The 12585-nt window shown below is 44.3% G+C and overlaps 1 protein-coding gene and 1 long non-coding RNA gene across 3 annotated transcripts in view; one reads left to right on the top strand and one right to left on the bottom strand.

The window, feature by feature from the left end:
- Positions 1-4214, bottom strand: part of LOC132024800 (uncharacterized) — a 59813-nt gene extending 55599 nt beyond the window's left edge. The window contains exons 1-2 of the long non-coding RNA XR_009406311.1: positions 4015-4214; positions 2028-2303 (exon numbers count right to left, since the gene is read on the bottom strand). This is a non-coding gene — a long non-coding RNA (uncharacterized LOC132024800). The remainder of the gene's footprint in view (positions 1-2027; positions 2304-4014) is intronic.
- Positions 1-12585, top strand: part of PCSK5 (proprotein convertase subtilisin/kexin type 5) — a 447741-nt gene that overhangs the window by 329098 nt on the left and 106058 nt on the right. The gene's annotated exons all lie outside the window — the stretch shown is intronic.

Below are 12585 nucleotides of genomic sequence, written 5' to 3'. Positions count from 1 at the left end.
CAGCCACACCCACTTGACGCATCTTTGTCTGATGTTCCATGGCCTATCTCCATCCTCCATCCAAACTCATTTTCCATTTGCTCAAACCCTATTTCTGCTTGTCAATACAATCCCTGGCCTGGGTCAGAGACCTCATGCTTATTTCCACCTCCAATCCTTTGTTCTACTCTCCTAAAATATTTTCTACTTTCCCCTTGTCCACCTAACCATATCCACTTTTTTTCAGGCCCAAGTCAATTTTGTTTCAGTACAGAGAATTTTAATGAATTTTGCCCCCCTAAACACAAATCAAGTCTAAGAACAATTTTCTACTCATGTAGCAAAGCCATGGGGACCCCCAAATGAACAAGAAATGGCTGCATCCTCTGGGAAGACTGCAATCAGAACCAGCTGCTCTGTGCAACCATTAGATTTTGAACACTTGATTCTACATCAGCTTATGTTCCTCGATATGTGAGCCGAATCTGTCGGTCTCATGAAGCGTACACGCGGAGCTCTTCTGACACAGCTTCCAGAAAATAATAAGCAAGCAAGTTACGGGTTGCATGAGGGAGAGGTCTAGGACGGCCTATTCTGAACTTATCCTGTAGTCACTCAGACACACACACACACCCCAATTATTTGGATTTCCAGCATAGTGGAAAGTATACACGACACCTGAAGTCAGACAGACCTGGAATGAAACCCCATCGCCACCACTTTCTGGGGAGAAGGAGTGGAGCAAAACCCCAGTTAGACGGGTAGAGTGTGACCTTGAGAGGTTAGGTCCCAGCTCTGCCACAAGAATAATCATTCATCTAGTAACTCGTTGCCTCAACTTTTAAAACAGAAAAATGAGGCCCACGGTGATCCACAATGCAGCCCATGGGGTTATTATTGTAAGAAGAGAGGGCATCTGTGTAAAGCATTCAGGACAATTCACAGCATATGGGAGGCACTATTCTGATTAGCACCGATTCAGTGACCTTGGGCCGATGAGCTAATTTTCTGAAACTCAGTCTTCTCATCCTTATGAGAACAGTTCTCATCACTCGAAGCTGCTCTGGAAACATGGAAACACCAAGGGCACCTCGGTGGCTCAGTGGGTTAAACCACTGCCTTTGGCTCAGGTCATGATCCCAGGGTTCTGGAATTGAATCCCACATAAGGCTCCCTGTTTCACGGGGAGCCTGCCTCTCCTTCTGCCTCTTTTTCTGTCTCTCATGAATAAATAAATTATTTTTTAAAAATGTGGAAGCACCAAGAAACCACCTAGCTTTCCCAAAGAAGATTCCCTTATCTCTGACTCAAGGCCTGGGCTTCTAATCACCCAGCACCACAAGGAGATCTTCTTGGCAACTGTATCTTTCCATCATTCACGCTACCGTAGAAAGCGCTTGTTTTCATCCCATAGAAAATGTGGGCCTCTCACAAATTCATCTTTAGAAAATTACAACCTCATCACGCTGAAAGATTGCATAAGCAAAAGACCATTCAAGCTCTCCTGAGCCCACAGGCAGCTCTTCCGCAGCCCATCCCTGCCCATCTCTGCAACAGGAGAGAGGAATCAGCCATCTCTGGGAAAGGTTTGGGGCCCCAGGCACATCACACCGTGTAAAATCAGGTTAAGATGAGTATCAGGAACAACGTTGAAAGCAAAAAGGAGTCAAAGCAGGTCAGACAGCCCCTGCGGGGAGTTTGGGAAGGGGAGGAGAGCCTGACTCACCAGTTCTGCCTGCACAGATCATGGGAGCTGGGTTGCCAGGGAGTCTCAGACTTCTGAGCTCTGGACACTGAACCCTGCCTTGCTGCCTGGCAGCTGCGGACCTGAGCCAAGGGCTGGGCCCTAAGGCCCTAAAAAGGGGGCCAGATCTCTGCCTTGACTACCTGTTCCCTACAAGTGTTGAAGAGCCCCCAACCCCTAGACAGCAACGTAACCAGAGCAGGAAGGTGCTATGGTCCGTTGGGGAGATGCCAAAAGTCTGCTCAGGGTGAGCCAGGCGAGAGAGAGTGGAGGTTAGGCCAAAGGGGCAAGATTTCGAACTTACCTTAAATACTGAGGTGTCTGCCTTCCAGCCAATCTGGCTCTTTTCCCAGGGGAGCTGAAATGTTCTGGAGGCTCCTATAGACTTCCTCGAGCTGTTGGTCTCTGGCGGAATGCAAGGGTTTTTGCGGGGTCCTCCTCTCTTCTCTATAGGACTTCTGCCTGAGTAGGTGGAGAAGGCAAGTTCTCGGGTCTAAATGGTGGAGGGATGCAGGGCTTAATTCACTGCAGAACCAGGCTCTCTGTGGCATGACCGGGTGCAGAAATGCACACTGGGCACCTAGAGGAGATAGCAAGGCATTAAGGCACAAAGTAAGAAAAGAGCACATGGAGTCCTAATATTCTGGAATTTTCTGATAGGGTCAGTACTGTCTCATATTAATAATGCTTGGGGTGCCTGAGTGGCTCAGTGGGTTAAGCCTCTGCCTTCGGCTCAGGTCATGATCTCAGAGTCTTGGGATCAAGCCCCACATCGGGCTCTCTGCTCAGCAGGGAGCCTGCTTCTCTCTCTCTCTCTCTCTCTCTCTCTCTGCCTGCCTCTCTGCCTACTTGTCAAATAAACAAGTAAAATTTTTTAAAAATAATAATAATGCCTAAGAGACGTCTCTCGAGTTTATGTTGAAGTTGTGCAAATTTAATTCATAACCGATTCCTGACCACTGTGTTAAAAGCAGAGTAAAGACCAGTTAAAGTCACAATTTTATGTTCTTCCTAAGCAATGTCACCAAAAGGCAAGGAGGGATAATCCTGGGCAGAGGAATAGCGGACCTGCCTTTTCTGTCAAATATCGGTTTGGGGTACCACAATTTTTTTTTTTTTTTTTTTTTACCAAGCTAATAGTTCTAGAACTGTGGACTTGGGGTGGAGAATGGAAGGACAGAGCGTTGCCATTTTCTTGGCTAGAACAGACTGCACTTTGGTCCTAATCGTACAGGACCACACCTGTTGAGTTGTTAAAAGTTAACAAAATGGTCGATCCAATTGGAGTCCATTCTTCTAAGTGACCCCTGAACCGTGGGAGAGGAAGAAAATCTTTTCGAGATATTTTTATATTTATCATGCAGTTCTAAGCCAATCAGAGTAGAAGGCAGGACATTATCACCTGCTCTTAGGCAGGTAAAGAACAGGGAGCTATGAAGTTTGGGGTGGCTGAACTTGCTTTATAAAGCTGGAGAAAAGATAAATAAATTTTTCAAAACCACCCATACAGTAAGAAGGGAGTTGAGTCTTGGTGGTCTCTCAAGGTTTGTTTGTTTGTTTGTTTGTTTTTAAATTCTCTTGTGCTGCTGATACTAAGGGACCTGGTTGTGCTCAGAGGAGTTGCAACAGCTAACTTTTCCTGAGCACTTACTGTGGGGCTGGTAGCTTTCAAAGCACTTTTTTTACATATTAGCTAATTTAAACCTTTGGACAATTTTATGACACAGCTGTAATTATTTCCAGTTGAGTGGACGGAGATTAGATTGCTTTGCAAGCTTACAGGACTAGCACGAGGAAGCCCTAAAGATTTACATCTAGGACAGCTGGTTCCAGGTACATGCACTTCACCTGTGTCATGTTTCTCCCCAAGGCAGGCAGAGCAGGACCCACAGTCATCTAAGCACGTGGGAGGGAGGTGGTGGTGAGAGGAATCTTTATGGGGTGGAGAGGCAGCATTCAATGATAGGGCCCAGGGAGGTTTCAGTCCCAGATTCCATGCTCCGGACAGAACCTAAAGTTCTAATGGGATGCAAACCATGTAGAAGGAGGTCGCTAGGCAGGAAGCACCTGGGACTCGGTCTCCTACACCTGGGGATTTGGGATCTCCTGCCTCTCGGCTCCTTCACCCACCCCCTCCCCGCTCACAGAACACACACAACCAAACAACACTGCCCGTTTTCATTTTCACCTGCTTATGTGCTCCCCTCTCACTGAGGGGAGAAAACTGCAGCTTGTCCCAATGCCCCCCTCCCACCCAAGTGAGGAAGCACGGTCCATCCTGGGACACTCACCTAAAGGAGAAGCAGGTAGTCAGTCCAAGCATGGTACCAGCTCCACAGCGGGGCCAAGAACCCCATGTCCTGCACTTGACTCGGCGTAACTCCGCCAGGAGGAAGGAAGCCCCCCTGTGTCCCCAGCTCACAGAGGCTCACCTACGTCTCTGACAGAGTCGTACACTCAGCAGCCTGGAAAGGGCGCTGCCGAGGCTCCAGAGGGCAGGAAACGCTAGTGCTAGTGCGGAAGGGCTGCTTATAAAGACGAGCTTGCGTGGGTGGTAACTTGCAGCTGAGCTGCGTTGAAAGGTCGTGGCTCTCCATCCACAGGGGCAATAACAGTGGTTGCCCCCGTTGCTATCACCAAAGACAGCCAGTAGAGTTTTCCAGTCCCTGCAGGGGGGTGAGGTAAGGCACAATTTGGGATCCAAGCAGACCAGGGTTTGAACGATGTTCCGAGAGAGAACATTGTGATGCCTATGTTCCTTATTTGGTCCAAAGGGAGTGGACAGCACCTCCCACCCCCTTATTATTGGAGGCTCATGAGAGACCATCGAATACCTGATAATTATCACTAATACTCTGAAACCCACTGTGCTAGGTGCTCAGGTCCATTTTCTCACTTGATCCTCACCACATTCTCTAAGACAGGATCCATGGTACAGGAAGAAGAATGTCAGGGAACTCTGTGACTTCATTAACATCAGACAGCTGGAGGAGGAAGCCCAAATCAAACTCGGAGTGCGGATGATTCCAAAATGTGTGTATTTTCCCAGCCCAGTGCTTCCTACAATGCTGGTACCCAGTGGGCACCTGAAAACTTTGTTTCCTTTTTTTATGTCCACACTTGGGCTTTTTAAAAAAGCACAGTTTGGTTACTCTCAATAAAACATATGGCATCCCGAATAATCAAATGCTTGCTCAATCACTAAGGGGCTGAGGGGTTCTGGGTGCCCTGCTCATTCAGACCTGTCACTAGGCAAACCAACAGAGCTCCTAGAAGGCAGCTTCCACTGCCTGTTCATGATGACCCAATAAAACACTGAATGTCAATTACCAGCTACAGTCAATTACCAGCTAAGGGCAGAGGGAGCCCTAGGTCTCAGAATGCAAATTCCCTGTCTTTCCAGGAGCTTCTCTTTTCTCTTAATTAGCGTTTAGGCTGCAATGTTTTAGACCTGAAGGCTGGCTGTGAGGAAAGACTAAGGGAGTGTGGGAGAAGAAACACGAAGCCAGCTCTTCCAGCAGCGTGCAGCTACAGTGGTAGAGCAGAACGGTAATTTGAGGATGTTCCCTCCCCTGGGGTCCTGGCAGAGGGGAAGGGACAGCAGCTACTTTGAAAGGTTTAAGAGCAAGTAATAAATGAGGGCTAGGGAGGCTCTTTTGGTCATCATAGAAGTGAAAGCGGGTGGTAACAAGTCCCATCCTTATGCCTGTGTTTCAGGATTCCCTCCACCACAGGGAACATTTTGAAGGTTTTAAGCTCCTTGGGAAGGCCTTTGGGCTTTAAGCGATCTGATCTGCATGCTGGGACCCTTGTTTAGTTCAAGCATGTCTGGAATGCCCAAGGGTCCTATAGTCACCTGCCACCCTTCATCAGTTCTAGAGGAGGATGTGAGACAGCGCTTCGGGCTCCACAGCACAGTGCTCACGGGGGTGCACACAAGAGCTCTGCCTATGGCCTGATCTTCCAAGTCATTTGCTTTCTCAGTTAGTGTGCTTCAGTGCCTCTCACCCGAGGGTGACCTCCCTCAGGTTATTAGCAATGTTTTCCAGAAAGTAAACGAGTTTTTCTTTCAAAGGATGGTCACCTACTTCTGTCACTGTGTATTGAACCCCCCAATCCTCTCACTGTGTGAATGCATCAGATACTGTACAGTTTCCCCCAGGAGAGTGGTCCCGCAGCAGCCACAAATGGCAGGAGCATTGGGGGATAACATCACACCCAAGGTGTAGGGGGATTGAGTGCACTAGAGAACCTACAGAAATTCTAGGCTCACTTGCAGGAATAACGAAGACAGCCCATCAAATAAAGACTGGCAAGACATTTACACACCTCAGATGGGTATAAATGGACTCTGTCTACCATACCATGCTCACGGGGAAGTACTCATGATTCTACAGACTGGATGATGGGCTTTATTTCGTTTAATTGCAGCTAATAATCACACTCCCGCCATTTGTCCCTCTCGTCTGGTTTTGCAACCAACTGTTCAGTGTTTTAATTTTGTCATCCTTAAGCTAGGATTTGCATGGACTTTCCATAAACATAGAGGCAATGCAAAATTCTCTTAGTGGAGGAACAGATCTACAGGAACCAATCCATCTATACTAGATTTTCATATCAATTGCAGGACCTGAGAGAGGTTGCTATAATTCTGGTTATAAGCTATTTCTGAGGAGACAGTTTATTTTGTTTTTGGACAGCAGTTAAGCAGTACAGAAAATCCCTGTGCAGAGCTCCCACAAACTATTTTACCCACTCCAAAAAAAACCATCTTTTGGTTTCCTCATAGGAGCTTCAAACCTAGTGGACAGAAAAAACTGCTTGTAAAATCTCAATCCAATAAATAGAATTGCCTCTTAATAAATAGTGACCATTTTATCAGAGGAAATAAATTCGGAGGGCATATTCAATCATTGAGTAAACCTGCTTTGTGCACTGTGGCTGCTCTAAGTTCATTTGTTTTCACAGTGAATTCCTCTTTTTTTTTTTTTTTTTTTTGGTCCCACAGTGAATTCCTTTTTGATATCCTTACCTCACCAAGTGGTTTAGATGAGGTTTGTGCTCAAGTTCTTTCTTTTTATAAATAGAAAAACCTACTTGGAAAACCAAAAAGGGAAATGAATCTGTACCAGGAAAACACTGCAGAGAGGGCATGGCCTCAGGCTCAGACCCACCTGGGTCACAGCCCAACTCTGTCCCTTACCTCGCTGCATTAATCTACACAAGATATGGCATCTCTCCAAGCCCCAGTTTCTCATTGAAAAAAGGGCTGTTGTCTGGATTAAACATCCCATAGAATGGTACTCGTAATAGGGTAGTTGTCGATGGATGGGAGCCTGTGTGAGCACTGTATCACCACTGTAGTCAGGTGTGCGGGCCAAGACTTCACTTGGGTTGCATTTTTTTTTAGCAGTCCGACTGTGGTCAGGGCCCAAACTATGGTGGACATGAAAAGGATCAGCTCTTAATTCCTTGCTCCTCAGACTAAAGGAAACCAAACATTTGCAAGTGTGTTGGATCCACAATTTAGGATCCATTCCTTTTTGTAAGAGTGTCAACCCATGGTAGGGGCCAGAGTAGCATTTAGAACTCTGCAAAACCATGCAGGTGAACACCAGCACCTAAGAATAAAAGGAAAAATAAAAAAGCAATGGGACTAGGAAGGATAATTTCTGTCCATCAGAAAAGCCTGTGGGGGAGGGAAAGCAGAAGTCACAGTTGAGAGGACAAAATAGAAAAGTGGTGGCCCCCAGACATCTCCGGGCTGTGGAAACAGATCTCTCCTTCTAGCTGCTTAATGTTTATTCTGCATTTGTTTCCCCAAGGGAAAACAAAAAAAAAAAAACAAAAACAAAAACAAAACAAGAAAGAAACAACAGTGTTCCATCAACGACGTGTCTCCATTTTGATGGATTTACCCATGTATCCATTGATCATCATTATCACAAGACATCTCCCAAGATTTGGTTCAACAAACTGGCTCCCCCAGGTGGTTGGTGCTCTTTGGACTCATCCCCAAAGGGCAGACCATCCTGAGGTTTTTGGTTAAAATTAAGTATTGACCTCGTAAGGAACAAACTCAGTGTGCAGACTTATGTGTGTGTGTTGGGGAGGAGGGGAAATATACATAAGAGATAAAATTTACTGTTTTAACCCTTATTAGTGTGTAGTTCTGTGTCATTAATTGCACTGACATCATAATGAAACCAACACCACCATTCCTCTGTCTCCAGAACTTTTCCATCTTCCCCAACCGAAACCATGTACCCATTAAGCAACAACTCCATTCTCCCCTTCCCCTTAGCCCCTTCCAAACCCCATTCTATTTTCTGTCCCTCTGAATCGGATTACTCTATGCAACTTATATAAACAGAATCATTCAACATTTGTTCTTTTGGGACAGGTTTATGTCACTTAGCGTAATATTTTCAAGATTCATCCACGTTGTTGCACATGTCAGAATTTCCTTCCTTTTTAAGGCTGAATAATTGTGTAGACTTATAAGTAAAGCTTCTGCAGTCTCACTTTATGGCCTCATATTTTGAGACTTGCTGTAAAATGTCACACTCAACAAGGCTTTAAAAACTGAATTATTTCATTAGTATAGAACGTGAAATTACTACTGAGTATTTATTATAGCTGGTGAAAAGTAATAAATGCATGGATTTCTTTTCATGAGAACTGTCTTCACACAGCAGTATCTTAAGTTGGAAACTGGGTATTGGCATCCTTGCAAAGAAATAGTGTTACTTGATTAGTGCCTGTGACTGTAGAGTCATGAAAGTCACACACTGTGATTCCGGGCATCTGAGTGAGAAAACACATACACAGAAGCCTACAGGTAATTCAGTATCCAAGACGGCTCACCAAAATCACCAGATCAAAACCACACATGGCTGATTTCTCATCAGATACTCTTCCTATTTTCTCTTATTAATCACCCTTGCTAAAAAATTGTTCTCCACTAATATCATTATCTACTTCTGTGTTTATTCTTTTGTGTGTGTGTGTGTGTGTGTGTGTGTGTATGTGTATTTGCCCAAATATTATAACATATGTGGCCCTAATCCAAAAAAGATATTACAAAGTGCAAAAGAAAGCCTAGCATTTCTGCAGGAGAAATGGAAGTTCTCCGGGTCATGTCTGCCTAAAAATTATTATTATAATGATTCTAATGAGTCATGATCATGTTGGGACTTAGATTTGCAAACACAAACATGTTGTTCAATGTTATCAGGAGGAGAAACAAGCACAGCAAGCCACTTATTCGAAATTTTTCAATGGACAAATATTAATTCTTAAACTGTGTCTTCAGTTTTTGGGACATCACCTCTTTCCCCATGAGACATCACTTCCTCCATGTCCTTTGAACTATTATAGGATGGGATGAGAAAGGAATGATTTTTTTTTTTATCACAGTAGAAAGATAATTTGGACTGAATAATAGATGAAGACACCAGAAGGAAGAGCTTGTAGGATGAAGTGGAGAACAAAATATTGGCCCTTGAAGTCTGTGCTAAAAGTGATTTTTTCCAAGAATTTTGTATATCACGCCTGTCATAAACATTTAGTTTCATTGTGCAATGAAGACAGATGACAAGAATTTGCTGCTCCAGCAACCCAAAAGAGAGAGAGAGAGAGAGAGAGAGAGAGAGAGAGAAAGCAACTTCACTATGTCCTTGGAATCTGCCTTTTTTTGGTTTCAAATGTGCAGTGGAAAACTTGGGCCTGGAAGGGCTGGGGCTGGGGACAGTTGTTTATGTAAGTAATTGGACATCTACATAATTATGGAAATCAGGACAAGTCCCTCTGTTCTCATCTGTTCCAAAGCCAGGACTTGCTCTAAAGTTAAGAGGCATGCAGGCTTGAGAGAAATACACAGCTTAACTGTCTTATGCTGACTCACGTAAGCCTCAAGGTTATGAGGGTTTTTTTCATTTTGTGTCCAAATGGTAGAAGGGGAAAACATGTCTTCAGAATCCGTTATCTGAGAAGAAAAGTGCTTGGGCAGTTCTTAGGTTAGGGAGAATTTTTGTAGATCAGAGGATGATGGGAGATGTGAAGAAATGATTGAAGACAGACTGGGGGAGAAGCATCCTCAAGAAAGGTCCAGAACACTATATGGACAGCTGACAATGGCGAGGAGCAACATACCTTCCACAGAGAGAAAACACAAGTGAACAGACAAAAGGCTGATATACAAGATCTATAAAGGACTCCTCAAACTCAACACACACAGAACAGATGATCATGTCAAAAAATGGGCAGAAGACATGAACAGACACTTCTCCAAAGAAGACATACAAACTGGCTAGCAAACATAGGAAAAAATGTTCATCATCATTATCCATCAGGAAGATTCAAATCAAAACCACACTGAGATATCACCTTACACCAGTCAGAATGGCCAAAATCAACAAGACAGGAAACAACAAGTGTTGGAGAGGATGTGGAGAAAGGGGAACCCTCTTACACTGCTGGTGGGAATGCAAGTTGGTGCAGCCACTTTGGAAAACAGTATGGAGATTCCTTAAGAAATTAAAAATAGAGCTACCAAATGACCCTGCAATTGCACTACTGGGTATTTACCCCAAAGATACAGATGTTGTGAAAAGATGGGCCACCTGTACCCCAATTTCATAGCAGCAGTGGCCACAGTCACCAAACCGTGGAAAGAGCCAAGATGTCCTTCAATGGACGAACGGATAAAGAGGATATGGTCCATATATACAATGGAGTATTACACCTCCATCAGAAAGGATGAATACCCAACCTTTCTGTCAACATGACAGGAATGGAAAAGATTATGCTGAGTGAAAAAAGTCAAGCAGAGAGAGTCAATTATCATATGGTTTCACTTACTTGTGGAATAAGGAATAACATGAGAGATGGAGAGGAGAAGTGAGTTGGGGGAAATCAGAGTGGGAGATGAACCATGAAAGACTGTGGACTCTGAGAAACAAACTGAGGGTTTTGGAGGGGAGAAGGGTGGAGGGCTGGGTGAGCCTGGTGGTGGGTATTAAGGAGGGCATGTATTACATGGAACACTGGGTGTGGTGCATAAACAATAAATCTTGGAACACTGAAAAAAATAAAATTACAAAAAAAAATACAAGTGAACAATCACAGAAAATATAGAGAGGGATTTTGGCATCAAGAAAAAGGATCCTAGAGAATCTCAGTATCTTATCAGCAAATGAGGTAGTGAGGTCACCTTCTGAGAAAGAGTGAGTAGAACTTGGGTCTTGGGAAGTTTTGGCCTAGCCCCAGTAAGAAATGCAAGGGGCTACTGGACAGATAAATGGAAGAGTGATCAAGCAGGTAAGCTAGAGTCATAGTGGGTCATTAGAAGGGTGTTCTGGAGAGGTTATTTGAGGTCTCAGAGACAGGGTGATTTCAAGTGACGATTGTATCTAAGGTGGCCCTTTTTGAATGCCAGTCAAGGCCATTCCAGCTGAGCAGATCAAGTACAAAGCCAAGGTATCAGTGCCACCTACTGGCTTATGGAAACCAATGAGGAGGCAAATGAGAGATCTAGAGAATTCTAAATTTTCACAGTACTATCTGAAAAACACTCGCTTGACCTAGCCATGTATCCTCTGTAATTAGAAAGGATGCTTTGGGCATGGATATGGAATAAATCCCAGAACCATCTAAATAGCATTTGATTTAGCAGAGCAAGGTGCATTTAGCTTGAACTCCTAGCCTAGCAGTGGATCTAAGACACCATGGAGATTAAGGTGGACAGATTTCAGGAATTGGGAAAACCAATCACTGTGTTGGTTCCTACAGGCATGGATGCCGAGGCAAAGTAACAGCCTTTGCCTCTAGGTCTAGCAGAGTCCAGTGTATGCCTTGCTCTTCTGTTCCAATCTAGTCTGTCTAAGGAAGTCAAAAAGTCTCCTGGCTAGCATTTGAATTATAACTATCTCTTTACAAATAATTCTCCTCAAAAATTTTTGAGAACCCAAGAGCAGGTTCTTTTCATTTTGTATATCTCTAAATTTCACCTAATACCTAGCACCTAGATGTTCAAAGAATATCCACAGAATGAATGAATGAATGAAGAATCTATGATCCTACATTTCTCTAGAATACACTTTCTTTGGGTTTAGAAGCCTCTGGGAAACCCATCCCTCATTACTGTTCTATTCAGGGCACACTTTTGAAAGATGTGTAGCTACCATCCAACCCCATAAACACAAATGACAAGCATTGGCAAGGTAGGCAAGACCTACTTCTTCCTAGCAGGTCTGTCCTAGATCCTCTGCTCACTTTCTTGCTAGTGTCTGGACTGATAATTACTGCTCAGTTGGTTGTGGCAAAGGTCACACTATGCCAAAAGTAGAAGAGATTATAGCAAGGACAGTAATTAAGAAGTGGAATGGGGAACCCGAATACATAAAAGGCTGCATAAATATGCTGCCTCCATTGAGTGAGACAGTCTCAACTTGAAATCACCCACTCCTACAAGACAGAAGTCCCAGCCTTTTTTTTGCTTTGGAAACCAAGGTTTCTTCCTGATGGCCAAGAATGCAACCAGTCCATTCTAATATCTCTGTGTGAATTAGTAAAAGGCATCTCCTGCAGAGGCAGAAGCAGCAAACACCAGAGTGTATGACTTGATGAGATGAACTTGGGCTGGATGTCTGCCCACTTCTCTGGGGCAGTCACCTTGTGCAGTGAATGAGCTGCATGTTTATATCCTTTGCCCCAATTGGGGATGCACTGTTTTGGGCTTCCAGCTCTGAGGAGTCACTCCCGAGCTAAGAACCATGGCTCCATCCTAAAAGTTATATATCCAATTCCTTGGCAACAACTGGAAGACAAAGAGAAGAGCGGAGTCTAAGATGGGAAGGGTG

Source organism: Mustela nigripes, chromosome 9, assembly GCF_022355385.1.
Source record: "Mustela nigripes isolate SB6536 chromosome 9, MUSNIG.SB6536, whole genome shotgun sequence".
Classification (NCBI taxonomy): Eukaryota; Metazoa; Chordata; class Mammalia; order Carnivora; family Mustelidae; genus Mustela; species Mustela nigripes.
This window is presented reverse-complemented; position numbering and strand designations above follow the sequence as displayed.